This window comes from Podarcis liolepis, assembly GCF_965112155.1.
Source record: "Podarcis liolepis genome assembly, chromosome: 3".
NCBI classification, from domain to species: Eukaryota; Metazoa; Chordata; class Lepidosauria; order Squamata; family Lacertidae; genus Podarcis; species Podarcis liolepis.
In genome coordinates this window covers 122,026,493-122,051,026 of record NC_139557.1, presented here as the reverse complement: position 1 = coordinate 122,051,026, position 24,534 = coordinate 122,026,493, and the positions used below count along the sequence as shown (strand labels likewise).

General features: G+C 47.5%; 1 protein-coding gene across 1 annotated transcript in view; it reads left to right on the top strand.

The window, feature by feature from the left end:
- Positions 1 to 1,151: 1,151 nt before the first annotated feature.
- The window catches only part of PNOC (prepronociceptin), a 43,960-nt gene continuing 20,577 nt past the window's right edge, over positions 1,152 to 24,534 (top strand). The window contains exon 1 of the mRNA XM_083494851.1: positions 1,152 to 1,350. The gene's annotated coding sequence lies outside the window, so the exon portion shown is untranslated. The remainder of the gene's footprint in view (positions 1,351 to 24,534) is intronic.

The window sequence follows — 24,534 nt, the reverse complement described above, 5'->3', positions numbered from 1 at the left end:
TTACTTCCCTTGATCTAGATGCTATACTCCTATTGATGCAGCCCAGAATTGCATTGGCTTTTTTAGCTGCCGCGTCACACTGTTGGCTCATGTCAAGTTTGTGGTCAACCAAGACTCCTAGATCCTTTTCACATGTACTGCTCTCAAGCCAGGTGTCACCCATCTTGTATTTGTGCCTCTCATTTTTTTTGCCCAAGTGCAATACTTTACATTTCTCCCTGTTAAAATTCAGCAGCCTGTGCTCACAGTGGCCAACCAGGTGGCTATGGCAAGGCCTCAAGACCTTTATTGCTGGCATCGGGCCACTGTGGGTCCCCAGATATTTCAGGGCTACAACACCCATAATCCCTGACCATTTGCCATGCTGATGGGAGGTGGAGTCCAAAGGCACGTGGAGAGCCACAGGTTCCCCCCCACACACACACACCTTTGCTTTATGACATATGGGGAGCACTGAGTCACAGAATCTTGTCTGAGTCCACCTTATAAACTGGTGGCAGCAGTGGGATTTGAACTCAGGGCTTCCCACCCGCAGACCCCTAACCACTCCACCCTGTTGGCTCTTAGGCGGGGGACAGGAACTAAGTGGCAGAACCTATGCTTTGAATGCAGAAGCCTCCAGCTTCCTGTGCTTAGTGTCTCCCAGTCAGAAGGCTCAGGAAGCAGGTGATGGAGGGCAGCGGGTGCCTCAGATGATGGAGAAAGGGACAGAAAAAGCTTCCATTGACTGCACCAGACTATTTGCTCATCTGTGTGGTATCGTCTGCACCAACCGGCAGCAGCTGTCCAGGATTTCAGTCGAGGAGTCTCTCGCAGCCCTACCTGGAGACACCAGAATTGACTCTGGGACCCTCCTCTGCAGCCCTCCTCCCGCAGCTGCTGCCAGCCTGAGCAGGCAACTCTGGCCCCAATGGGCAAATAACCAGAGCCGCCACAAGGCAGCGCCCGGTGAGGTCTGGAAGCACGAGACTCCCAGGGAACCTCACCAGCGATGCCTGAGCGAGCAGCATCGCAGAGCCAGAGAAGCCCAAGCCCATCGGAAGCCTCACTTTTAGGGCTGCCGGTGATGCCCCTGTGCCATTGTTCCAGCTTCCTGGAGTGTGACAAAACACTTTCCGGGAAGGTTTCTCCGAGGGGCGCGCAGCTGCTAAGGCAGTGGCTCAGTCAGGTGGCTCCTTCAGAGGGTTGGACTCACCGATCCACATGTTAATGGGCTGGCAAGGTTTGTGCGTGTGTGTGTGTGTGTGTGTGCCTGCGTGTACATATAGAGGGGGCCACTCCGGCAGAGAACACAGTGCAAGGCTCGAACATCAGACGGAACAGTGCAACCCAGGCATCACACCCGGGCAGGTAGGCGTCTGCTAGCTGTGATTTGCCAGCCTCTCCTCTTTGTCTTGGCGGGGCTTGTGAGTTCCTGGCTTTGCATGCTCTCGAAACCAACCCAGAGCTTTGGAACTGGCAGGCTTGGGGTGGGAAGGACCTGGGGGGGGGTCGGACCTGGGGGGAGGGAGGGGGGCTTTATGGTTCTCCAGTGGCGAACCTCCTTCTCCGCCTTAACCTCTCCTTCAAGGAGATCAGCCGCTTAAACATTTGTTTTTGGTCCGCCAGCAGAGAGGACCAAAAGCACGCCTTCTCTTTGAACAGGGATTGTTTGGAACCGGGTTCCTTGAAGGAGGATTTGTCTTTTGATAAACTAGCTACTTTTTGTTCCCTTTTAAAGAAAAAACGCTTTTGGGTGGTGGAGGACACAGAAAAAAATCACCCAATTTGAGAGAGAAGGGCGGGCGGAAATTCCTCTATGTATTGAAATGTATTAGTGGCATTTTGCAAATAATGCATATATTGCTTTTTTTAAAAAAAAAGATAGAAAAAAAATATTTGTCGCAATGTTTGCTTTTCCCCCTTTTCCTTCCTGTGGGTATTTCTCTGCAGCCGGCTCTGAAAGGTTTGTTTTAGAACTATTTCGTTAACAGGAGACCTGTCCCTTGGGATCAAAGAGCACACACCGTGCTCTCAATTTTTCTGCTCTCCCCGCACCTATTGTCTTGCAAAGGGAATAATCCCTTCAAAGACAACTGCGCATTTCCTACGGAAATCTCTCCAACTTAGAATCCAAGTTCCTTTAGGCTTCAGTTCTATGCGCGCTTACCTGGGAGCAAGCTGCGGTGAAGGGCGCAGGAGTTACTTCCGAGTAGCCATACATAGGATTCCACGCTCAGTCTTCCAGAATCCCCACAGCAGGTATTTTAAAACTCAATTTCTGAACAAAAAGAAAAAGGATTTTTAAAAAGCCCTGAAAAACTTTGGAACTTTATCTTAAAGCTTTATTCCCAGAAGCGACTGTTTGAAGAACAATGCTTTTTGGGCCACACACAGAGAGATAAATGTTCTAAGCTGTGTCCTGAGGACAAATTTGAACCCCCAAAACCAACTTCTTCCGCTTCTGCTCGGCAGCCTCTCCGGGTTCGCATTTCTGCTGCTGAATTTTGGAGTCTTTGTCTGCCGCTTTCTCCGCACCGTATAATTCAGCCGATTATAGTCAATTTTACGATAGGATGCACATTGCGCCACTTGCGCCTCTGCAGGCATCCGATAGACCAGGGAGATCTGTAGCAAATGCAGCTCCACTGTGAGGTTTTTTTTTGAGGGGGGGCAGTTCTTGCAAAGAATAGGCAGGTAGGTCTATGGACAGAATGTGGTGCGCCTGCCACGTTGACAAAGGAGCGCGCCTCTCCTATCTCAGAACTGCATTAAAATACTATCAAAGTTCCAGATGCCCTCATGATGAAATGCAGCGCGCCCATGATTACAGTTTGCTCTGGGGTTTTTTTTTTAGAACGAGGTTAATGTGCTTTCCCATTACGAGTATCTCAGTTAAATCGGCGGCACCTGCTTCCCACTAGATGTGTTGACATTTGGCGCCGGTTCTCTGACATGCAGGAAAGCTAATTGCTAATTCCGTAAGAGAGAGGAGGGGGGGTGAAACGCAAGGAGGGTTTAACTGTATCCTCTAAAGCAGTGTTTCCCAAACGTTTTTGGGCAACGGCACACCTGTTTACCGGAAAAAAATCTCGCGGCACACCACCATTAAAGCCCCGCCCCCGTGACGTCATTCGGGGAGCCGGCGGCCCGGGCCTGAGCTGGAAGGAGAGGCGGTGCTTTTCGGCACAAGGCAATCGGCCTGGAATTGTTTCCCGCGCGCTGCGAAAGGGAACAGCTGCGGTCGCGTGAACCCTCCGGCGCTGGGAGGGGAAAGGGCGGAGTCGCAGAGCACCAGCTGGCCGAGCGGTTGCGCGCAGCGTTGCGCTTTTGGAGAGCGTGCGGCTGCTGCTAGGGGATCCGGGGACGTGAGCAGGCCTGGCCCGACCCGGGTTGAAGGAGGACAAGCCGGCAGCGCGCCAAGTGAGTTCGGTTGCGCGCGACGGCCCCCGCTCCCCCCACCCCCGCCGGATCCTCGCCGCCGCCGCCTCTCGCCCGCCTCCCTCCCACGGCACACCAGCCGATGTCTCACGGCACAGTAGTGTGCCGCGGAACACCGGTTGGGAAACACTGCTCTAAAGAACACTGCTGGTCAGCGGTTCCCTGTTCCCAGGGTTCTCCTTCGTGTCCGTTGTTGTTTAGTCGTGTCCGACTCTTCGTGACCCCCTGGACCAGAGCACGCCAGGCACTCCTGTCTTCCACTGCCTGCCGCAGTTTGGTCAAAGCTTCAAGAACACTGTCCAACCATCTCGTCCTCTGTCGTCCCCTTCTCCTTGTGCCCTCCATCTTTCCCAACATCAGGGTCTTTTCCAGGAAGTCTTCTCTTCTCATGAGGTGGCCAAAGGATTGGAGCCTTAGCTTCAGGATCTGTCCTTCCAGTGAGCACTCAGGGCTGATTTCCTTCAGAATGGATAGGTTCGATCTTCTTGCAGTCCATGGGACTCTCAAGAGTCTCCTCCAGCACCATAATTCAAAAGCGTCAATTCTTCAGCAGTCAGCCTTCTTTATGGTCCAGCTCTCACCTCCATACATCACTACTGGGAAAACCATAGCTTGAACTAGACGGACCTTTGTTGGCAAGGTGATGTCTCTGCTTTTTAAGATGCTGTCTAGGTTTGTCATTGCTTTTCTCCCAAGACCTTCGTGTCCACCACATGCTTTATCTGCTAGTTAACCTGGTGTTGACAGCAGAAAGCAATGTTTTGGATCATTAAAAAAAAGAAAGGAAGACAAACACATATATATGCATTTGATGGGCAATTTTAGGTTTAGGAAACCTTCGCTAAAGATGCAGTTTTACTGGGAACCGATTCCCATTGGAAGCACAGAGACTTGGCTCCCAAGCGCACCGGTCTCTGAGCTGCCTTCCGCCTCTCTCCCATCGCTAAAATCACACAACCAGGCTACAGCTGGGCAAGAGATGCCCACATCCTTAACTCTTCCGTCAGAGAAGGTGTGTTTGCTCAGACCACAGTTAGAGGCAGCAGCACTTCTGAATCCCAGTTCCTGGAAACCACAGGAGGGGAGAATTGTTCCGATCCTGTTTGCGGGTTTCCCAATAGAGGCATTTGGTTGGAAGGTGCTGATCCAGCATCTCCTTGGGTTATCTGGGAAGCCCACAAACAGGAATGGAGTGTAATGGGACTCTCCCACTTGTGGTCTCCAGCAGCAGGTGTTTGTTGTTGTTTAGTCATTTAGTCGTGTCCGCCTCTTCATGACCCCCTGGACCAGAGCACGCCAGGCACTTCTGTCTTCCACTGCCTCCCGCAGTTTGGTCAAACTCATGTTGGTAGCTTTGAGAACACTGTCCCACCATCTCGTCCTCTGTCGTCCCCTTCTCCTTGTGCCCTCCATCTTTCCCAACATCAGGGTCTTTTCCAGGGAGTCTTCTCTTCTCACGAGCTGGCCAAAGTCTTGGAGCCTCAGCTTCATGATCTGTCCTTCCAGTGAGCACTCAGGGCTGATTTCCTTAAGAATGGGTAGGGTTGATCTTCTTGCAGTCCACGGGACTCTCAAGAGTCTCCTCCAGCACCAGAATTCAAAAGCATCCATTCTTCGGCAATCAGCCTTCTTTATGGTCCAGCTCTCACTTCCATACATCACTACTGGCAGGTGTTTAGAGGTAGACTATTCCTGACCCTGGAGGCTCTGCAAATGCATTACAACTGATAGTCATTGTTCACCTTATCTCCCAGTGAAGTTGCTGATGACTACGTTGTGGTATCCCATGCTGTAGCTGAAGGAGTCCTTCCATTGGTCTCTTCCTGAATCTTCCAGCCTTCCACTTTGCTGGATGGTCCCTGCCTTTTAGTGTTCTGGTGAAAAGCTTCTCTCTACCTACAATGAGCATAATTTCCTGCACCTCTGTTGCATCTTCTCTCACCCATATTTCTTCCAAATGAAAAATGCTCCAAACCGTTGCCTTCTCTTTTGGAAGTTGCTCTGGTCCCTGGAGCATTCTAGTTGCTGCTTCTATGCTCTTAGGGACACAGGGAGCTGCCTTGTGGCCTCAGGCCTGTGGGCCAATGACCTCAGCATCGTCTACACCAGGGGTAGGTAACCTAAGGCCCAGGGGCTGGATGCGGCCCAATCGCCTTCTCAATCCGGCCTGTGGACAGTCTGCGAATTGTGTTTTTACATGAGTGTTGTTGTTGTTGTTTAGTCGTTTAGTTATGTCTGACTCTTCGTGACCCCCTGGACCAGAGCACGCCAGGCCCTCCTGTCCTCCACTGCCTCCCGCAGTTTGGTCAAACTCATGTATGTAGCTTCGAGAACACTGTCCCACCATCTCGTCCTCTGTCGTCCCCTTCTCCTTGTGCCCTCCATCTTTCCCAACATCAGGGTCTTTTCCAGGGAGTCTTCTCTTCTCCTGAGGTGGCCAAAGGATTGGAGCCTCAGCTTCAGGATCTGTCCTTCCAGTGAGCACTCAGGGCTGATTTCCTTCAGAATGGATCGGTTTGATCTTCTTGCAGTCCATGGGACTCTCAAGAGTCTCCTCCAGCACCATAATTCAAAAGCATCCATTCTTCCGGCGATCAGCCTTCTTTATGGTCCAGCTCTCACTTCCATACAGCACTACTGGGAAAACCATAGCTTTTACTATACGGACGTTTGTTGGCAAGGTGATGTCTCTACTTTTTACATGAGTAGAATGTGTGCTTTTGTTTAAAATGCATCTCTGGGTTATTTGTGTGGCACAGGAATTTGTTCATCCCCCCCAAAAAAAAAATATAGTCCGGCCCCCAACAAGGTTTGAGGGAGAGTGGACTGGCCCCCTGCTGAAAAAAGTTGCTGACCCCTGGTCTACACTGGCTGGCAACTGCTCTCCAAGATTTCAGCCAGGATGGGTCTTCCCCAGCCATACCCAGAGATGCGCTGGGGGTTTGAACCCACAACCCTCTGTGCGCAAGGCAGATGCTCTACCACGGAGCTACAGAACTCCCCTCGTTTCCCTCTGTCTGCTCGCAGGAGTCCTCGCTTGCCTGCCCAGCGCTCTCTCTCAGGACCCGAAATGTGCAAATGTCTGGGCCCACCCAACTCTCCAAAATGAGGGCCGAGGGGGCGTGTCAGGTGCTGGGACAGAGGGCAGAGCATGCGGCAGTGGCAGACCCTGGGGTCTCAGATTTCAGCGGTGCTCCGGGTGACATCAAAATTTGGCTCCCCCACTTCTCTTACTCCATTCTAAGTAATAGTTCTTGCACCCCCAGGACTCCATGCCCAGTGTGACTGAACCGGCTGCACTCCCTTAAGAGCCACACATTTAAAGCGCACAACTCCCTCCACCCCCCAATACTGGGAACTGTAGTTTCTCGAAGGTGCTGGGAACTTTAGCTCTTTGCAGCAGAAACTGTGGTTCCTGGGATGCTTTAGAGAAGCCATGTGCAGAGGGCAAAGAGCTAAAGTTCCCGGCGCCTTTGAGAAACTACAGTTCCCAGTATTGGGGGGTGAGGAGTTGTGCGCTTTAAATGCGCGGCTCTGCCCATAGACTTAGTTTGTGCCTACCAGCTTATCATAGAAGGGACCCAGGGGATATCTAGCGCTGCAGTGGTCAAACTTAGAGCTCTGTTCTGAAGCACAGGATCGTGTAACCTGCAGCTTGGTCCGTGTTGAGGTTGCACAGTGATTTTTAGAATAAAAGCTTCAGCACTTAGCCAGACAAGAGCCTGACACCAGTACTGTCTACACTGATTGGCACTGGGAATTGAACGCAAGACCCTCTCCTTGCAACGCAGAGGGGCTACCACTGAAGAATAGCCTTTGCCATCTTCCCCTCCGCCTTTCCTGTAGAATTGTAAAGTGGGAAGGGACCCTGAGGGTTTTATAATTAAGTGTTTCAAAGTGTTTTAAATTTGTTGTTAGCTGCCCTGAGAACCGGGGAGTGTGGGGTATAAATAAATTATTATTATTATTATTATTATTATTATTATTATTATTATTATTATCATCATCATCATCATCATCATCATCATCATCTAGTCCAACACCTTGTTAAGGTAGAATCCATTTGCTGGACTCAAATGATCATATATTATTATATATTATTATTATTATTATTATTATTATTATTATTATTTAAAAATTTTTAAAGAATTTTTTTGGTAAGGAAAGTAATAGGAAAATGTAATTGGAAAATGTGAAATAGCAACTGTTTGCTACTGCGTTGCATAACCTCCCTGCCTGCCTCGCACAAACAAATCAGAACAAATTGTGGACCAAGTGCTTGTCTGGAAGCAACCTCAGGGAAGGCCAGCCCCAAGGGAAACCCACAAGCAGAAGCCAAGCAGAAGAGCATTCGCCACTCCTGGAGCTCCCAGCTACTGCTTTGCATTTCTTCCTCCAACTATGGCTAGTAGGAGCCACCCATAGCCCTGTCCTTCAATAATTTCTCCAGTCCTCTTTTAAAGCCATCTAGGTCAGTGGCCATGACTGCCTCCTGTGGCAAGGAGTTCCATAGTTAAACTATGCACCGTGTGAAGGATAAAGGACTTTAATTTGCCGCCCCCGACTCTTCCAGCATTCAGCTTCATGAGATGCCCACATGTTGAGAAGAGGAGGAAAACCTTTCTCTCTCTCAACTTTCTCTTTTTAAAAAACTCCCAGCAGGTTACCTTGCCTTCTCTCTGAACTAAAGTAAAGGTAAAGATACCCCCTAAACATTAAGTCCAGTTGTGAATGACTCGGGGTTTGTGCGCTCATCTCGCTCTATAGGCCGAGGGAGCCGGCGTACAGCTTCCAGGTCATGTGGCCAGCATGACTAAGCTGCTTCTGGCGAACCAGAGGAGCGCACGGAAACACCGTTTACCTTCCCACCGGAGTGGTACCTATTTATCTACTTGCACGATACGATACAATACGATACAATATGATAATCTTTATTGTCATTGTCCCATACAGAATGAAATTGAAAAATCTACATAAGACATTCAAAAACCAACAAGCCTGCTATCACAGCTATCCCAACCTGGTTAGCCCCCTAAAAACTCTGATACCCATTTATAGATACAATATCCTCCCATACAGACTCCTTACAATGCGTTTAAAACCAAAATCGCATTTCGGTAGAAACTGTTTCTCAGGCGGCTAGTCCTAGTCTTTATAACCCTGTACCTTCTTCCAGAAGGCAGAAGCTGAAAGAGATCACTTCCGGGGTGCGCACTATCCTGCGCTATCTCTGCAGCTTTCTTATGGCACCCGGATGCATAGATTTGATCCAAGGTGGGAAGAGTGCACCCAATTATTCTCTCTGCAGTCTTTACAACCCTGGACAGCATTGTTTTTTCCCTGACCGTGCAGCTCCCAAACCACACACACAAACAAGACTGCTAGGTTGGCAGGAGCTGGGACAGAGCAATGGGAGCTCACCCTGTCACGGGGATTCGAATTGCCAACCTTCTGATCAGCAAGCCCCAGGCTCAGTGGTTTAGACCACAGCGCCACCCAAATGCTGCAGACTCCCTTCTTAAGAGGCTTGCTCCTAAGCCCTGGCTCGCTTTGGTGAACCTGATCTGCCCACTCAGCATCTGCTACAAGTAATACGCAAAGGCCGGGCAATTTAGTCGCCTCCCTCTCTCGTAAAAGCTCCCTGGTGGCAAAACCTGACTGTACTCTGGCCATGCAAGTCATTAACAGGATCCATTTCATTCGGTACCCAGGGGCATCTTGCTGTTTGGAAACCTGGAAATCCACTCCCAGGCAGTGCAGGCAATACCAGTCCTTCCAAGTGTCCTTATTTCGCAGGGACAGTCCTGGATTCACAGAAGCCGTCCCGGTTTTTGCTTTGATCCCAGAATGTCCTGCATTTCCTTTGTTGTTGTTGTTTAGTCGTTCAGTCATGTCCGCCTCTTCGTGACCCCCTGGACCAGAGCATGCCAGGCACTCCTGTCCTCCACTGCCTCCCGCAGTTTGGTCAAACTCATGCTGGTAGCTTCGAGAACACTGTCCCACCACCTCGTCCTCTGCCGTCCCCTTCTCCTTGTGCCCTCCATCTTTCCCAACATCAGGGTCTTTTCCAGGGAGTCTTCTCTTCTCACGATGTGGCCAAAGTCTTGGAGCCTCAGCTTCAGGATCTGTCCTTCCAGTGAGCACTCAGGGCTGATTTCCTTCAGAATGGAGAGGTTTGATCTTCTTGCAGTCCATGGGACTCTCAAGAGTCTCCTCCAGCACCAGAATTCAAAAGCTTTTCCTTGGGATATCACTATTTTCATCAGAGAAATGTTGGAGGGTAGGGAATTATACGACCCATGAGATAAGTAAACATACAACCTTTAGAAGACGTCTGAAGGCAGCCCTGCCCAGGGAAGTTTTTAAAATGTTTAATGTTTTATTATGATTTTATATTTGTTGGAAACCACTCAGAGTGGCTGGGGCAGCCCAGTCAGATGGGTGGATGATGATGATGATGATGATGATGATGATTAAATAGAATATCCCTATTTTCATTGGATAAATGTTGGAGGGTATGCAGTACTGAGCTTGGGGAGCAAATGGTCTAACTCACGCAGAGAACAGAGTTATGCAGAAGCAATGCTTCTGAATGCTGATTGCTGGAAGCCACAGGAGAGGAGAGCGTTGGAATTGTGCTCTGATTCCCACAAGCAGCTCCGGCAACTCCCTCAGGCGGCAGGATCCACAGGGGCTGCAGAACCAGATGTAGATATTCTTTAATATCACATACATCTCAAATTCTTAACATTTGCTATATATTCCTCCCTCCCTCCCCTCCAAGACTTCCCCCAACTTGCGTTTCTGGTTTGTTTCTATTTTCACCAGCTTTGCTATCTCACAGCAGGAAAAGTTATTAATAACATAACACCAAACCTTAAAAACATAAAAATAAAATTAAATACATCATCTTATTTCACTATCTTCCAAACATTTTCTGATGCTAATAATGTGGATGTTTATTTAAATCCTGACACCAGGTCTATTGCCTTTCTTTGTTTCTGCAAATATAACATGAATGGTTCCCGCTCTTTTTCAAAGTCTCTGTTGTCTTTTTCTCTTAGTCTTTCTGTCATTTTTGCCAGTTCTGCATAGTTCTTCAACTTCTCTTGCCGTTGTTCTTTAGTTGGCATTCCTCCAGTCTTCCAATTTTGTGCAATCAACATTCTTGCTGCTGTAGTGGCGCACATAAATAACCAGAACCAGATGTAGATATTCATTCCCATTCCCTTGTTCCTGATGTAGATCTTCATTCACCCATTATTCCCTGGTGGGGAGAGAGGGGGAGACCATTTTGCCATTCGCCTCAGTTGCCAAAATGTCTTGGGCCGGCCCTGCCCACAGGCAATCTGGTTGGCGGCCGCTGTGAGATCAGGATGCTGGACTAGATGGGGCCATTGGCCTAATCCAGGAAGATCTCTCCTTACGTTTTTACGCACTCAGAACCTGCCTGTGCATCTTTTTGAACATGGCAACAACAAGATGCTGAGCTGGATCAAACTCCAGGGCTCTCCTTAAAGGTCAAGGGACCCCTGACCATTAGGTCCAGTCGTGGCCGACTCTGGGGTTGCGGCGCTCATCTCGCTTTATTGGCCGAGGGAGCCGGAGTACAGCTTCTGGGTCATGTGGCCAGCATGACTAAGCCGCTTCTGGCGAACCAGAGCAGCGCACGGAAACGCCGTTTACCTTCCCGCAGGAGCGGTACCTATTTATCTACTTGCACTTTGACGTGCTTTCGAACTGCTAGGTTGGCAGGAGCAGGGACCGAGCAACGGGAGCTCACCCTGTCACAGGGATTCGAACCACGACCTTCTGATCGGCGAGTCCTAGGCTCTGTTGTTTAACCTACAGCGCCACCCGCGTTCTTGTAAAACCATCCTTTCCCAGATGTGGAACTTTTACCAATGCCCACCCCCCCCCCTTTGAAAATCCACCCTTCCCGTTCCGTCGATGCTTTAGGTGTCTAGTGATGAAGACAGGAGAAACAAACTGGAGCTTTTATATCTGAGTTGTTGCTTCGAATGTCAGCTCTTTCTGTGGGTTTCTTTTGATTATACTTTAATACGCTTGTTTCCATGATGTTGGCTGTGTGTCCACCACCATCCATTTCATAACAACCACCCTACAGAATCCTGAAAAATGTAATTTACCACACATGGAGCAGCAAGGTGTGGGAGGGAGAGATTTGTACTCCACCTTGAGCTCGTTGGAGAAAACGTGAGATACAAAGGCAACAATAAGTAAATAAATGCTCTCAAGAATTAAGTACCGTATTTTTCGCCATAAGCAAGGCTTAAACGTTGCCCCCAGGCTGCCTCCCAACTTGAAATAAGAAACGGTTGTGTTGGGAAGCTTTTAATCATTTCCTGCTCACCCCACCCCAGATTTTTTTTGGGGGGGGGGAATGTGGCACACAATTAACGTCCCATCTCAGCTTATTCCTGATCACCAAAGAGCTAAAGGTGGCACAGGTTGCAATCCATAATAATAATAATAATAATAATAATAATAGAATTTATAGACTGCCCTATACCCACAGACCTCACTTCCTGGAGAGTAAGCCAAATTGAACACAGTAGGAGTTATTTCCAGAAAATAAACATGCTCAGGATTGCACTGATGAACTGGATTATCCTCATGGTTGAAGTTTATAACATGAAGCTGAAATAATAATAAAAAAATGTCTTTTATGTATAATAAATGTTCATAAATGTACCAAACAAGCACGTACATAGATATGTGGACCACACATCTGGAGCAGCACAGGAAGACCGTCCTGAAACCATTTTGACTCCCAAGCTGACCAAATGTTTCTCTGCAAGGAGGGAGGGGATGAGGGAACCTTCCCATAGTCTCAGGAATTGGGTAATCACCATCTCAAAGGAATGGCCAGACTACCAGGAAAGGCAATCAGATAAGGCGTTATCAGATAACCTGGCAGACAGGAAAAACTAAAACATTCAAATTTCTGTTGTAGACCGCCTTTTCTGTGATGTAGGTATAATGTATGGAGGGGTGGACTTGAGCTCCAGGAAAGGCAATTTAAAATGTCTATATAAGCTCAGGCACACCTTGGTTCTGGGTCCTCCTCCTTTCCTGCGTGTGAGGGGAGCACCCTGTTGCAACAGTTCAAAAAAGATCAGGCTTACTAGCTTTGTTTTTCAATATTTTCTGGTTGGCCTCTCTTATTTTCTCCTACTGATGGAGAACCTACAAAGGACTCTATAAGGGCTCTTGTGTTCCCCATAAGGGAATAAGGGCAGATTTTGTTTGCAACAAAGCACAGCATGGAGAAAGTCAACAGAGCAAAGTCTTCATCCCTCTCTCCTTGTGGGATGGGTTTGACTGGATAGGAGAGGGTATATTCATTACAATTTATCTCTCTGGGCACCCACGTGTGTGGGCTGAACAGAGTTTCAAACTCCCCTCCTGGGCTGCAAAATTAAAAGCGAAGCAATCAGGCTGCGAAACCTTGTTTTCAGAAAGTGTGGCTACAAAGTAGGGCTTTCCCCTTCTTGCCCCGCTTAACAAAGAATCAGGCAACAGCTTGGGAAGCAAGTTTAAAAATATAATTTAATCGCTTACATTCTTGCATTGATTCACAGCAATGACAGCAGTAAAATCCATGCAGGCAAAATATTTATATTTACAGTATGACCAGCTTCAGGCATGTGCCTGGAACTATAGCAACAACAGGGCACAGCTGCCCTCAGGATCAGGGCCGGATATAGGCTGGATGAGGCCCTGAGCTCCTGAAGGTAATGGGGCCCTTTATATGTTCAGCTGTCCTTTGTCAGCAACCAATTGTCACTGTTTTTTGTGCTGAATATATGCTATCTGGTAATTGATGGACCTAACAGGTATCTGAAGCCATTTGCACATGTTGTTGTGCAACCAGTCCATGCAGAATGTAGGCACCCTATATATAGAAATAAGCAAACCAGTGATATTTTAGGGAGCAGGCTAGCAGGCGGGGCCCATTACAGTGGTACCTCGCAAGACGAATGCCTCGCAAGACGGAAAACTCACAAGACGAAAGGGTTTTTTGTTTTTTGAGCTGCTTCACAAGACGATTTTCCCTATGGGCTTGCTTCGCAAGACGGGAACGTCTTGCAAGTTTGTTTCCTTTTTCTTAAAACCGTTAATACAGTTGCGACTTGACTTCGAGGAGCGACTCATAGCACGCGGTATGGTAGCCTTTTTTGAGGTTTTTGAAGACTTTGGTGATTTTTGAAGCTTTTCCAAAACTTTTCCGACACCGTGCTTCGCAAGACGAAACAAATCGCAAGACGACAAAACTCACGGAACGAATTAATTTTGTCTTGCGAGGCACCACTGTACTTACATCACAGGAGCCTACACAACACAAAACACTTTTGCTGTATGTAGGTTTTATTATGTTTTAGATCTTATATTTTGGAAATATACATTCAGGGTTTTTTTCCTTTAATTTTTTTGGGGGGCACCCTAGAGAGTGGTGCCCTAAGCTATAGCTTGTTTAGCTTATACGTAAATCCGGCACTGCTCAGGGCTGGTCAAAGGAAGAGAGAGAGAGGAAGAGGAAGTACTATATGCTCCTTCCTCTCCAGGAGAGAGGAAATGACATCACACAGAGCCCTCTCTAGCAATTGCATTTCTCTGGTCTGAGTATCTGCCTATCAGCGATACAGCTCTGTGGGCAGGGCTCCTTCTCATGAGAACTAGCAAGTATATAAATGTAAACAAATGTTGGAAGGTTCAGAACAGGTAAAAAAGAGAACTTCTTCATCCAGCACAAAGTTGAACTATGGAACTCCCTGCCACACTGTTAACGGAAAAATCTGAGGGCTCCCTTGGGCAAAAAACAAGGACACCAGCCAGGAATACCAGAGTAAAACAGCAGCCAGTAGGCTTGGTCCTTATTGAAGACTGTCGCAACAGGACTCCCACCTGCCACCAGGTGGAACAAGATGGAAGCCCCGAACAAAAGAGAACCCAAACTTTTATTAGCTGCTAATCCCCATGTTACACCCCCAAACTACATCACTCTTACATCACGGTTACATCATGAAAGGGGAGGTCTGGTGGCAGCAATCTGAGCATCCTGGATCCTGCCCCATGGTTCCCCTTGCCCTCCACCAAACACCCATCAAGTGTACCAAAAGAGATATTTACATTTCCCAGTTTCCCAGCCAAGTTAATCACACCCTTTTGTCTCCATCTGGGTTTGTTCTTTCTAGAATGACTACTGTCTGGCACTCAGGTATCCGGATGCCAGGAATTATCACTCAGACAGAGGGGCTGCTGAGTAGCTGAGCTCACATGTCTAGATGAATTTCTGAAGTTTTCCCTGTGAGCCAGTACAGTGGTACCTCGCAAGACGAAAAGAATCCGTTCTGTGATTCTCTTCGTCTAGTGGTTTTTTCGTCTTGCGAAGCAAGCCCATTGACGGATTAGCGGATTAGCGCTATTAGCGGCTTTTAGCGGCTTTTAGAGGCTTATCTGCTGATCGGATCAGCTGATAAGCAGCTTAGCGGCTTAGAAAAAGGGGGGGAGGAAAAAAACCCAGCAGGAACTCACAAGACATTGTCGTCTTGCGAAGCAAGCCCATAGGAAATTCGTTTTGCGAAGCACCTCCAAAACAGAAAACTCTTTCGTCTTGTGAGTTTTCCGTCTTGCGAGGCATTCGTCTTGCGGGGCACCACTGTACATAGATACATTTATCAGTGAATTCTTACATTTGGTATCATGCAGCAGAGGCCCTTTGAATAGATAGGCAGAAACTGCAATGAAGTGTTTTGTGGGGACAAATCACAAAAGTGATCGTGCTGATTTTGGGAGTGGGCTGCATGTGCATGATATCTGCTGGAGGGGCAACCCCCCCCCAACCCGTACATAAATTCCTGCAACAACAGGAGACAGTGGTGCTCAGCAACCTAGGATTAGACAAATTCATGCCTTCACGACTGAAGGCAGTCATGCTTCTGAACAGCCACTGCTGAAAAGAGAGAGAGCTCTTGTGATCGGATCCTGATTGTGGGCTTCCCTTGGAGGCATTAGATTAGATGGGACATTGGCCTGATCCTGCGTGTTCTCCTTCTGCTCTTATAATCTGCGTTTTCCAGAAGAAGATTCAAACCGAAAGACTGCCAGCCTTTGAGATTTGCACTTCTCCGAATTTTGCAGCCAAGTAACTCGTGTATGAAAAGAAGCTCATTTACTAGGCTAGAAGGGTGCATATGAATTTATTTTCGTTATTTGGTTAAAAGCGTTCGTCAACCGTTTAATTTTTTTTAAAAAAAATCTCTGTGATACAAAAATAATGCAAAAAGCAAACATTGCCATTGAAACGAAAAGGCACCCAGAGACCGATAAAACAGCAGTAGAAGAACATGTAAAAGGCTCTGAGAGCAAATAAAACCGTCAGTGTCTTATGCTTGAAATGTATCTATTAGTGAAAATGTGCATTCTGTTAAGGGGAAAGTGCTTTGCAAAAGCATATCAATTAGGCGAGATTGCACACCAAAGTGTGTAGCGTCAGAAATTCTGATGGATTTCCACAAGGGCTTCAGAGATGAAAAAAAATCACAAGCTAATGTCAGAATGTGAAGCATTAAACTTACGGTTGAGGGTGGGGGATGAGAAACAGAGAAATGGACAGGTTTGCTTGGCTCTTCTCCCAAGTAAAACTCCACAAAGGTTGCAGGATGCTGCTCAAGGGAAGAGGCCTGTGTTGACCCTCACCCCACAGGCTCAATGGGACTTACTCTCCAGAAAGTGTGTTTAGGAGTTAGCCCAAAGATGGAAGGACTAGCAACAAAAGAAGAGCGGCAGATGAAATTATTGTAATAATAATAATAATAATAATAATAATAATAATAATAATAATAATAATAATTTATTTATTATTTATACCCCGCCCATCTGGCTGGGTTTCCCCAGCCACTCTGGGCGGCTTCCAACAAAACACTAAAATACAATAATCTATTAAACATTAAAAGCTTCCCTAAACAGGGCTGCCTTCAGATGTCTTCTAAAAGTCTGGTAGTTGTTGTTCTCTTTGACATCTGGTGGGAGGGCGTTCCACAGGGCGGGTGCCACCACTAAGAAGGCCCTCTGCCTGGTTCCCTGTAACTTGGCTTCTCGCAGCGAGGGAACGGCCAGAAGGCCCTTGGCGCTGGACCTCAGTGTCCGGGCTGAACGATGGGGGTGGAGATGCTCCTTCAGGTATACTGGACCGAGGCCGTTTAGGGCTTTAAAGGTCAGCACCAACACTTTGAATTGTGCTCGGAAACGTACTGGGATTATGCCAAATTGGCAAAATTGGCTGGGGAAATACGGAACCAGGACCAGACTTTTCTGAAAGATTGGAATAAATTTATGTTGTATTTGACAGACAACTGCTGACAGCCGACATCATTAGCAGGGTTACAAGAAGTTTTGTAAGGATAAAAGTATCATTTGTTATTAAGAGTGATTTAAAAAATAATGTGTTTTTTTTAAAGGATTGGATTTGATAAGAAGAAAAGATAATCAAATGCAGGAGCAGGGAATAAGTTTGAAAACCATTAGCTGGTGTGTGGGTGGGTGTGGAGGGAAGTATCAGGCTTATTAGCCAAATGTTGTTTATTTTGTTATACAACACTGTTGTCATTTTGGGGAAAATGTAAAAACCAGTAAAAATAATTCTGTATATATAAAAATGAAAGTTTAGGACAACCTTAGAGCAGCCTCCTCTAGGCTGAGCCTCCAGGAGTTTTTGTACTTCCCAACATACCTATTTACTACATGGATACTCCATCACCCCTTTCTTCCAAATTCTTCCTAGTTTGCTACCCTTTTGGGATTGTGGGAGCTGGGAAGAAGTCCATCTGTTTCAGCCCAGTTCCTGTGCCTCAGTTTCTCCTCTCCAGGTCCTAAGTAGCTGGTGGGTGCTGCAAATAAACCACCCACGTGCTCCCAGCCTTGGTCCGGCTGAATCCCTGCGTGCTTTTCCTATTATTATTATTATTATTATTATTATTATTATTATTATTACTCCCAAAAGCGGGGAGCAAGAGAACAAGCTGTCTGCTTGCTGCGTTCGCTCTGCCTGCATCAGGTTGGCTGATGAGATGTATTTAAAATACGGGCTGTGACCGCAGCCACGCTCCGTCTCTTGGTAACTAGGGGTGGGGGAGAGAACATTACATTTCACGGCGCATTATCCCCCAAAATGCTGTCTTTTCCCGCGACCGGTCATGAAATATTTATGAACGTTGGATGGGGGGGGGGAGAGGGGAGTGTTCTTTGCGCCGTTCCGACAGCTTTGCATGGAAAACAGGACAGACTTGCTGGGAGGGGGGAAGTTCTCTTGCACAAGATCTGTTGAATGGAATGGGAAGGGGCAAAGGAGAATCTCACCAGAGGACTGTCTCCTCTTTTGTTTGACGTCGGCCGCCCTTACAGGGAAATTATGTTGTGAAGTATATTTCCATCCATGTGGCCTTCAACCCAGCCCTGACAGCGAGATGCCAAGCAAATGTTCAGCATATCCACTGCCTACCCTTTGGGCCACAACTTGCACTGCATGGTTCAGGGAAATGTTTTCTTGAAGTGGTGTCTCCTGCAAAAAAAACAAAAACACCTTCATGTATCAGCTCAGCCTGTGACATGAGCTCCAGGAGGAAACAGCTTGCTTCGCCACATGCACCTCCTGCAATGCGCCAGAATTATGATGGCTAGAGCATAAAAGCCATTGTGGTCAGAGTGGTCAGAGTCCTATAGGGGAGCCAGGGGTTTTGGTAGCAGCGAGGCATGCGGGTGGCATGTGGTCTAAACCACTGAGCCTCTTGGGCTTGCCGATCAGAAGGTCGGCGGCTTGAATCCCGCGCCAGGGGGAGCTCCTGTTGCTCTGTCCCAGCTCCTGCCAATCTAGCAGTTTGAAAGCACACCGGTGCAAGTAGATAAATAGGTACCACTGTGGCGGGAAGGTAAACAGCATTTCCATGCGCTCTGGCTTCTGTCATGGTGTCCCGTTGCACCAGAAGTGGTTTAGTCCTGCTGGCCACATGACTGGGAAAACTCTCTGTGGACAAACACCTGTTCCCCCGGTGTGAAAGCGAGATGAGCGCCACAACCCCAGGGTCGCCTTTGACTGGACTTAACCGTCCAGGGGTCCTTTACCTTTACCTTGGCAATGAGATTCCATCATCTTGATCTGGCAACCTCCATTCAGATGAGTGTCCCTCAAATTGCATGTCCCCATAGGAAAGGCATGGTGCAATGTGATATGATAGCCATTTTAGAGCGTGGTGCTGATGACGCCAAGGTTGCAGGTTCAATCCCCGTATGGGATGGCTGCATATTCCTAGACGGTCCCGTCCAACTCTACAAGTCTTTGATTCTATGATTCTGTGGTTCACATATGTGAAGGGCTGTCACATGGAAGATGGAGCGAGCTTGTTTCCTGATGCTCCAGAAGAACCAATGGATTCAAGTTAAAAGAAGGGAGATTTTGGCAAAACATTAGGAAGAACTATCTGATGGCAAGAGCTGTTTGACTGTGGAACAGAAGGTGGTGGACTCTCCATCATGGGAGAGGTTTGGTGGCCATCTGTCAGGGATTCTTGAGCTGTGATTACTGCTTTGCAGGGGGTTGGACTAGATGACCCCACGGGTCCCTTGTTGTTGTTTGTTGTTGTTTAGTTGTGTCCGCCTCTTCGTGACCCCCTGGACCAGAGCACGCCAGGCACTCCTGTCTTCCACTGCCTCCCGCAGTTTGGTCAAATGGGTCCCTTAAAGGGTAAAGGGTAAAGGGACCCCTGACCATTAGGTCCAGTCGTGGCCGACTCTGGGGTTGCGACGCTCATCTCGCTTTATTGGCCGAGGGAGCCGGCGTACAGCTTCCGGATCATGTGGCCAGCATGACTAAGCCGCTTCTGGCGAACCAGAGCAACGCATGGAAACACCGTTTACCTTCCCGCCAGAGCGGTACCTATTTATCTACTTGCGTTTTGACGTGCTTTCAAACTGCTAGGTTGGCATGAGCAGGGACCGAGCAATGGGAGCTCACCCCATCGCGGGGATTTGAACCGCCGACCTTCTGATCGGCAAGTCCTAGGCTCTGTGGTTTAACCCACAGCGCCACCCACGTCCCATATGGGTCCCTTACAACTCTACAATTCTGTGATTTTATGAACGACTCAATAGGCCATCAGAAAAGAGGGCTAAGTCTGACACATGGAACTGTTTGATATAGCTCAGTGCCAGAACATCTGCAGAAGCCAACCCACCCCCAGTTCAGACCCAGATAGGGCTGAGTAAAACACGAATCCAAAACCTGGATAGTAGCGGCCAATCAGTGTAGACAATACTGAGACCACTTCTTCTGTTTGTGATGTGCAGGGGCAGAGATTTCATTAGAAAGCGTCAAGGAGAAGGAGGAGGAGAAAAAGGGAAGAGATCCAAGCCTGTCTGAGATGGGATTTCCCTTTTACCCTCCGGGAGAAAAACAGTCCTTTAAATACTTAATTAAACTAAACTAAATACTTAATTAATTGAAGTGCTGCATAGGCAGTAAAGGCTGCCCTACTGGAACAAATACCTCGTCAGCAAGACATGGCTACCTGGTGTATTCTCTGTCTTGCTGGGAGAAGGATGACAGAGTTGTGTGCTTGGAGTGGTTATTGTGTCTTGGGTTTGCTGATCAGAAGGTCGGCGGTTCGTGGAAGACACAAGATCTACCCACCCGGGAAGAATGGCAGATGAAGCTGATGGACTACATGGAATTGGCGGAAATGACTGGCAGAATCCAAGACCAGGGAGAAGAGTTGGTGGAAGAAGATTGGAAAAAATTTAAAGTATATTTACAGAAATATTGCAAAATCAAGGAATGTTAGAAGGATGCTGGAATGAAGTTATATGGCTTTAGCAGAAATGTTATAAAGAATTAAGTAAAAATAGATTGTTAATGGACCAAAGTGGAAAATTTAAGGTTAGACTGTCTTAAGTTAAATTTTAGAATGAAAGAAAGATGGAAAGGACTTGCTGAAATAGCTAATTGAACTAGAATACAAAAAAGGGAGGTGTGAGGAGGTCGATGAAACAAGTATATGAAAGGTAAAGACATGGAACGGTTGGATGTATTTTTAAATGTTTTCGTTCTTTTTTCTTTGTTGTTTTACTGTATTGTTTTTTTGTTTTTTGTTTTTGTTTTTTGTTTTTTATATATTGTAAGGTATTGTTTTGTTTAATTTTCTATTGTTCTTTTTCTTTTTCTGTAACCTTCAAACCCTTAATAAATATCGTTTTTTTTTAAAAAAAGAAGGTCGGCGGTTCGAATCCCCACAATGGTGGTGAGCTCCCGTTGCTCTCTCCCAGCTCCTGCCAACCTAGCAGTTCGAAAGCATACCAGTGCAAGTAGATAAATAGGTACCTCTGCAGTGGGAAGGTAAACGGCGTTTCCATGCGCTCTGACTTTAGTCACGGTGTTCCGTTGCGCCAGAAGTGGTTTAGTACTGCTGGCCACATGACCCGGAAAAACTGTCTATGGATAAACGCCGGCTCCCTCAACCTGAAAAGCGAGATGAGCACCACAACCCCAGAGTTGCCTTTGACTGGACTTAACCATCCGGGGTCCTTTATCTTTTTTTTTACCTTTATTGCTGAATTAGTTCATCCTTACAGCCTCGTAGGGATGCGGGTGGCACTGTGGGTTAAACCACAGAGCCTAGGGCTTGCCAATCAGAAGGTCAGTGGTTCGAATCCCCGCGATGGGGTGAGCTCCCATTGCTCAGTCCCTGCTCCTGCCAACCTAGCAGTTCGAAGGCACGTCAAAGTGCAAATAGATAAATAGGTACCACTCCAGCGGGAAGGTAAACGGCGTTTCCGTGCGTTGCTCTGGCTCGCCAGAAGCAGCTTAGTCATGCTGGCCACATGACCCAGAAGCTGTACGCCGGCTCCCTCGGCCAATAAAGCGAGATGAGCGCCGCAACCCCAGAGTCAATCACGACTGGACCTAATGGTCAGGGGTCCCTTTACCTTTACAGCCTCATAGAGAAGGTGGAACAGGAAACTCTCAGGGTTGCGGGTTTGAGTCCCACGCTGGAAAAAAAAGATCCCTGCATTGCAGGGGGTTGGACTAGATGACCCTCAGGGTTTCTCCCAGCTCTACGGTTCCTTTATTCTTCCCAGAGTCTTGGCACGGGTGGCGATGTGTTAGTCATGCCAGTGATTCAACATCACTCTTAGCCCACTGGTGCAGTGGAGCGGGGCCAGGCAGGGACAAAGCGTTGACTCTCATTTCCCAGCAGCTGTTTGTCAAACCTCAGGATGCTGAATAAATAAAATTTTCTCGGAGAGGAACCCGTCGAAGATGCTGAGCAGAGGAAGGAACAGGTTAAACTGGCATCTGGGAGGGCTAAAGGTTAAATTGCCACTTTCATTTTGAAATTATGACGGCCACCCAAGATGTCAACAAGCCCAAGAATTGCTTCGCAAGCTTTTGAGTAAACCAGAGCTCTTCACCAGGCTAGTCTTTAAGCAAACCAGTGAATGCAACGTAGGGAAGCTCTTGTTTATTGCACGTAAGACTTTGCCAACAGGCGACAACTGTACGCTGGGGACTACAACTCCCATCATTCCCAGCCAGGACAGGTGAGCTGCAGAGCTGAAGCCTGGATACACGGTGCGAGGCAGCGGTGCGGCAGGTGGCGGTGCTGCGGTCAGCTCAGCGGGATCCCACCTTCGTCGCCAGTGAAATATACTCGGAGTCGAGAGTGGATTTCATGCTCTTTATTCAGCTCATAGTGGTGAGGAGGAGGAATGGAAGTTCCCCCAGAATGTCTGCTTTATATACATTATTTACACAATGGCCCCACATGATTGACTAATTCCAGGATTCTCCTGTAGGCCAATCAGGTTGCGGATTCACTTCCCACCTGGAGCTGGATTGGGTGGCTCCTGTGGACCAATCAGACTGCTGCATTCTGGACCCTATTGTTCTAGGACCAATCAGACTGCTGCATTCTGAATCCTATTGTTCTAGGGCCAATCAGACTGCTGCAGTCTGGACCCTATTGTTCTAGGACCAATCAGACAGCTGCATTATGGACCCTATTGTTCTAGGACCAATCAGAATGCTGCATTCTGGACCCTATTGTTCTAGGACCAATCAGAATGCTGCATTCTGGACCCTATTGTTTTAGGACCAACCAGACTGCTGCATTCTGGACCCTATTGTTCTAGGGCCAATCAGACTGCTGCAGTCTGGACCCTATTGTTCTAGGACCAATCAGACTGCTGCATTCTGAATCCTATTGTTCTAGGACCAATCAGACTGCTGCAATTTGGATCCTATTCAACTCAGTACATAACGGTTGAAGGCAGTTGCAGTTCAAAGCATTTGAAGGCTGTCACATTGACAAAGGCTGCTTAGGAGGAGTGTAGTCAAAGTGTTGTGCGGCTGTGGGGATTGCCTTCCTATTTCCTTAACAAAACTTCAAAAGGGGGTTAGGCAAATTCATGGGAATAAGACTATCCAATCATCAGCTACTAGCTATTGCAGATATTAATATTGTGCAGTCTGAAGCGACTGGAAACAGAAGCACTGACTCCTTTTGGAAGAAACCATCGTCTGGACCCATAGAAATATTGTTCAAACTTTTACTTGCGGGACAAGTATCAAAACAAAATCAAAACCTCACATGAAAAATCCAAAATTATCCATACAATATCTTGTGCTGTCCAGCATAAGTTCAACATCTTAGAAAATATGAAATAACCCAAACAGACCTATAACATTACGCCTGGCGCTTTTGAGAGCTTCATTTACATCTTCTCTCCACAGAGTCTTGAGACAGAAGACTCAAAGGCAGGGGTCAGCAAACTTTTTCATCAGGGGGCTGGTCCCCTGTCCCTCAGACCTTGTGGGGGGCCTGACTATATATTTTTTTTGGGGGGGGATGAACGAATTCCTATGCCCCACAAATAACCCGGAGATGCATTTTAAATAAAAACGCACATTCTACTCATGTAAGGTAAAGGTAAAAGGACCCCTGACCGTTAGGTCCAGTCACGAACGACTCTGGGGTTGCGGTGCTCATCTCGCTTCATTGGCCGAGGGAGCCGGCTTACAGCTTCCGGGTCGTGTGGCCAGCATGACTAAGCCGCTTCTGGCGAACCAGAGCAGCGCACGGAAATGCCGTTTACCTTCCCGCCAGAGCGGTACCTATTTATCTACTTGCATTTTGACGTGCCTTTGAACTGCTAGGTTGGAAGGAGCAGGGACCGAGCAACGGGAACTCACCCCGTCGCGGGGATTCGAACCACCGAACTTCTGATCAGCAAGTCCTAGGCTCTGTGGTTTAACCCACAACGCCACCCGTGTCCCTCTACTCATGTAAAAACATGCTAATTCCCGGACCATCCAAGGGCTGCATTTAGAAGGCGATTGGGCCGGATCCGGCCCCCGGCCTTAGTTTGCCTGCACATGCACAAAGGCGACTCCAAGGCAGATTTGCAGCCAAATACCTTTGCCACCTGAACTAAGGTTACAAAACCCACCTGTTAGCCAGCAGGAAACAACAATAGTTAACTGTCAGCGAGTTAAACTCAGAGAGCACTCTTCTTGTTGTTCTTCAGCTTCAATGGAATCTCCTCACGCTAAACCTTTCCACCAATACACATTGGGCCTTTCCCATTTCAGTGTCAATTAAAGCAATTATACTTAACACTAGCCACAATGGTAGGGCCGGCCCACCCATGAGGCAAGGTGAGGCGACCATTTCAGGCAGCAGGAACCACAGGGCAACAGATCCCGATGGAGATCTTTATTCCTGATGTAGATCTTCACCCATCCCTTCTTCCCCGGTGGGGAGGGGAGGTGCCATATTTTTTGGCTGGCCTCAGGTGTCAAAATGTCTTGGGCAGGTCCTGCGCAACAGCTATGTTTTCTTTTTCTTTTTTTAAATATATTTATTAAAGTTTCCCATTTTTAACAAACAAAAAGAAAAAACAAACATAACAATATTAAAAACACATAAATTTCACAACTTATTTTCTTGTAACTTATTTCCCCGACCTCCTCGTACCTCCCCTTCTTGTATACCCAGTTTGAGTTGTTTATACAGCAAATCCTTATTTCAACATCTTAAA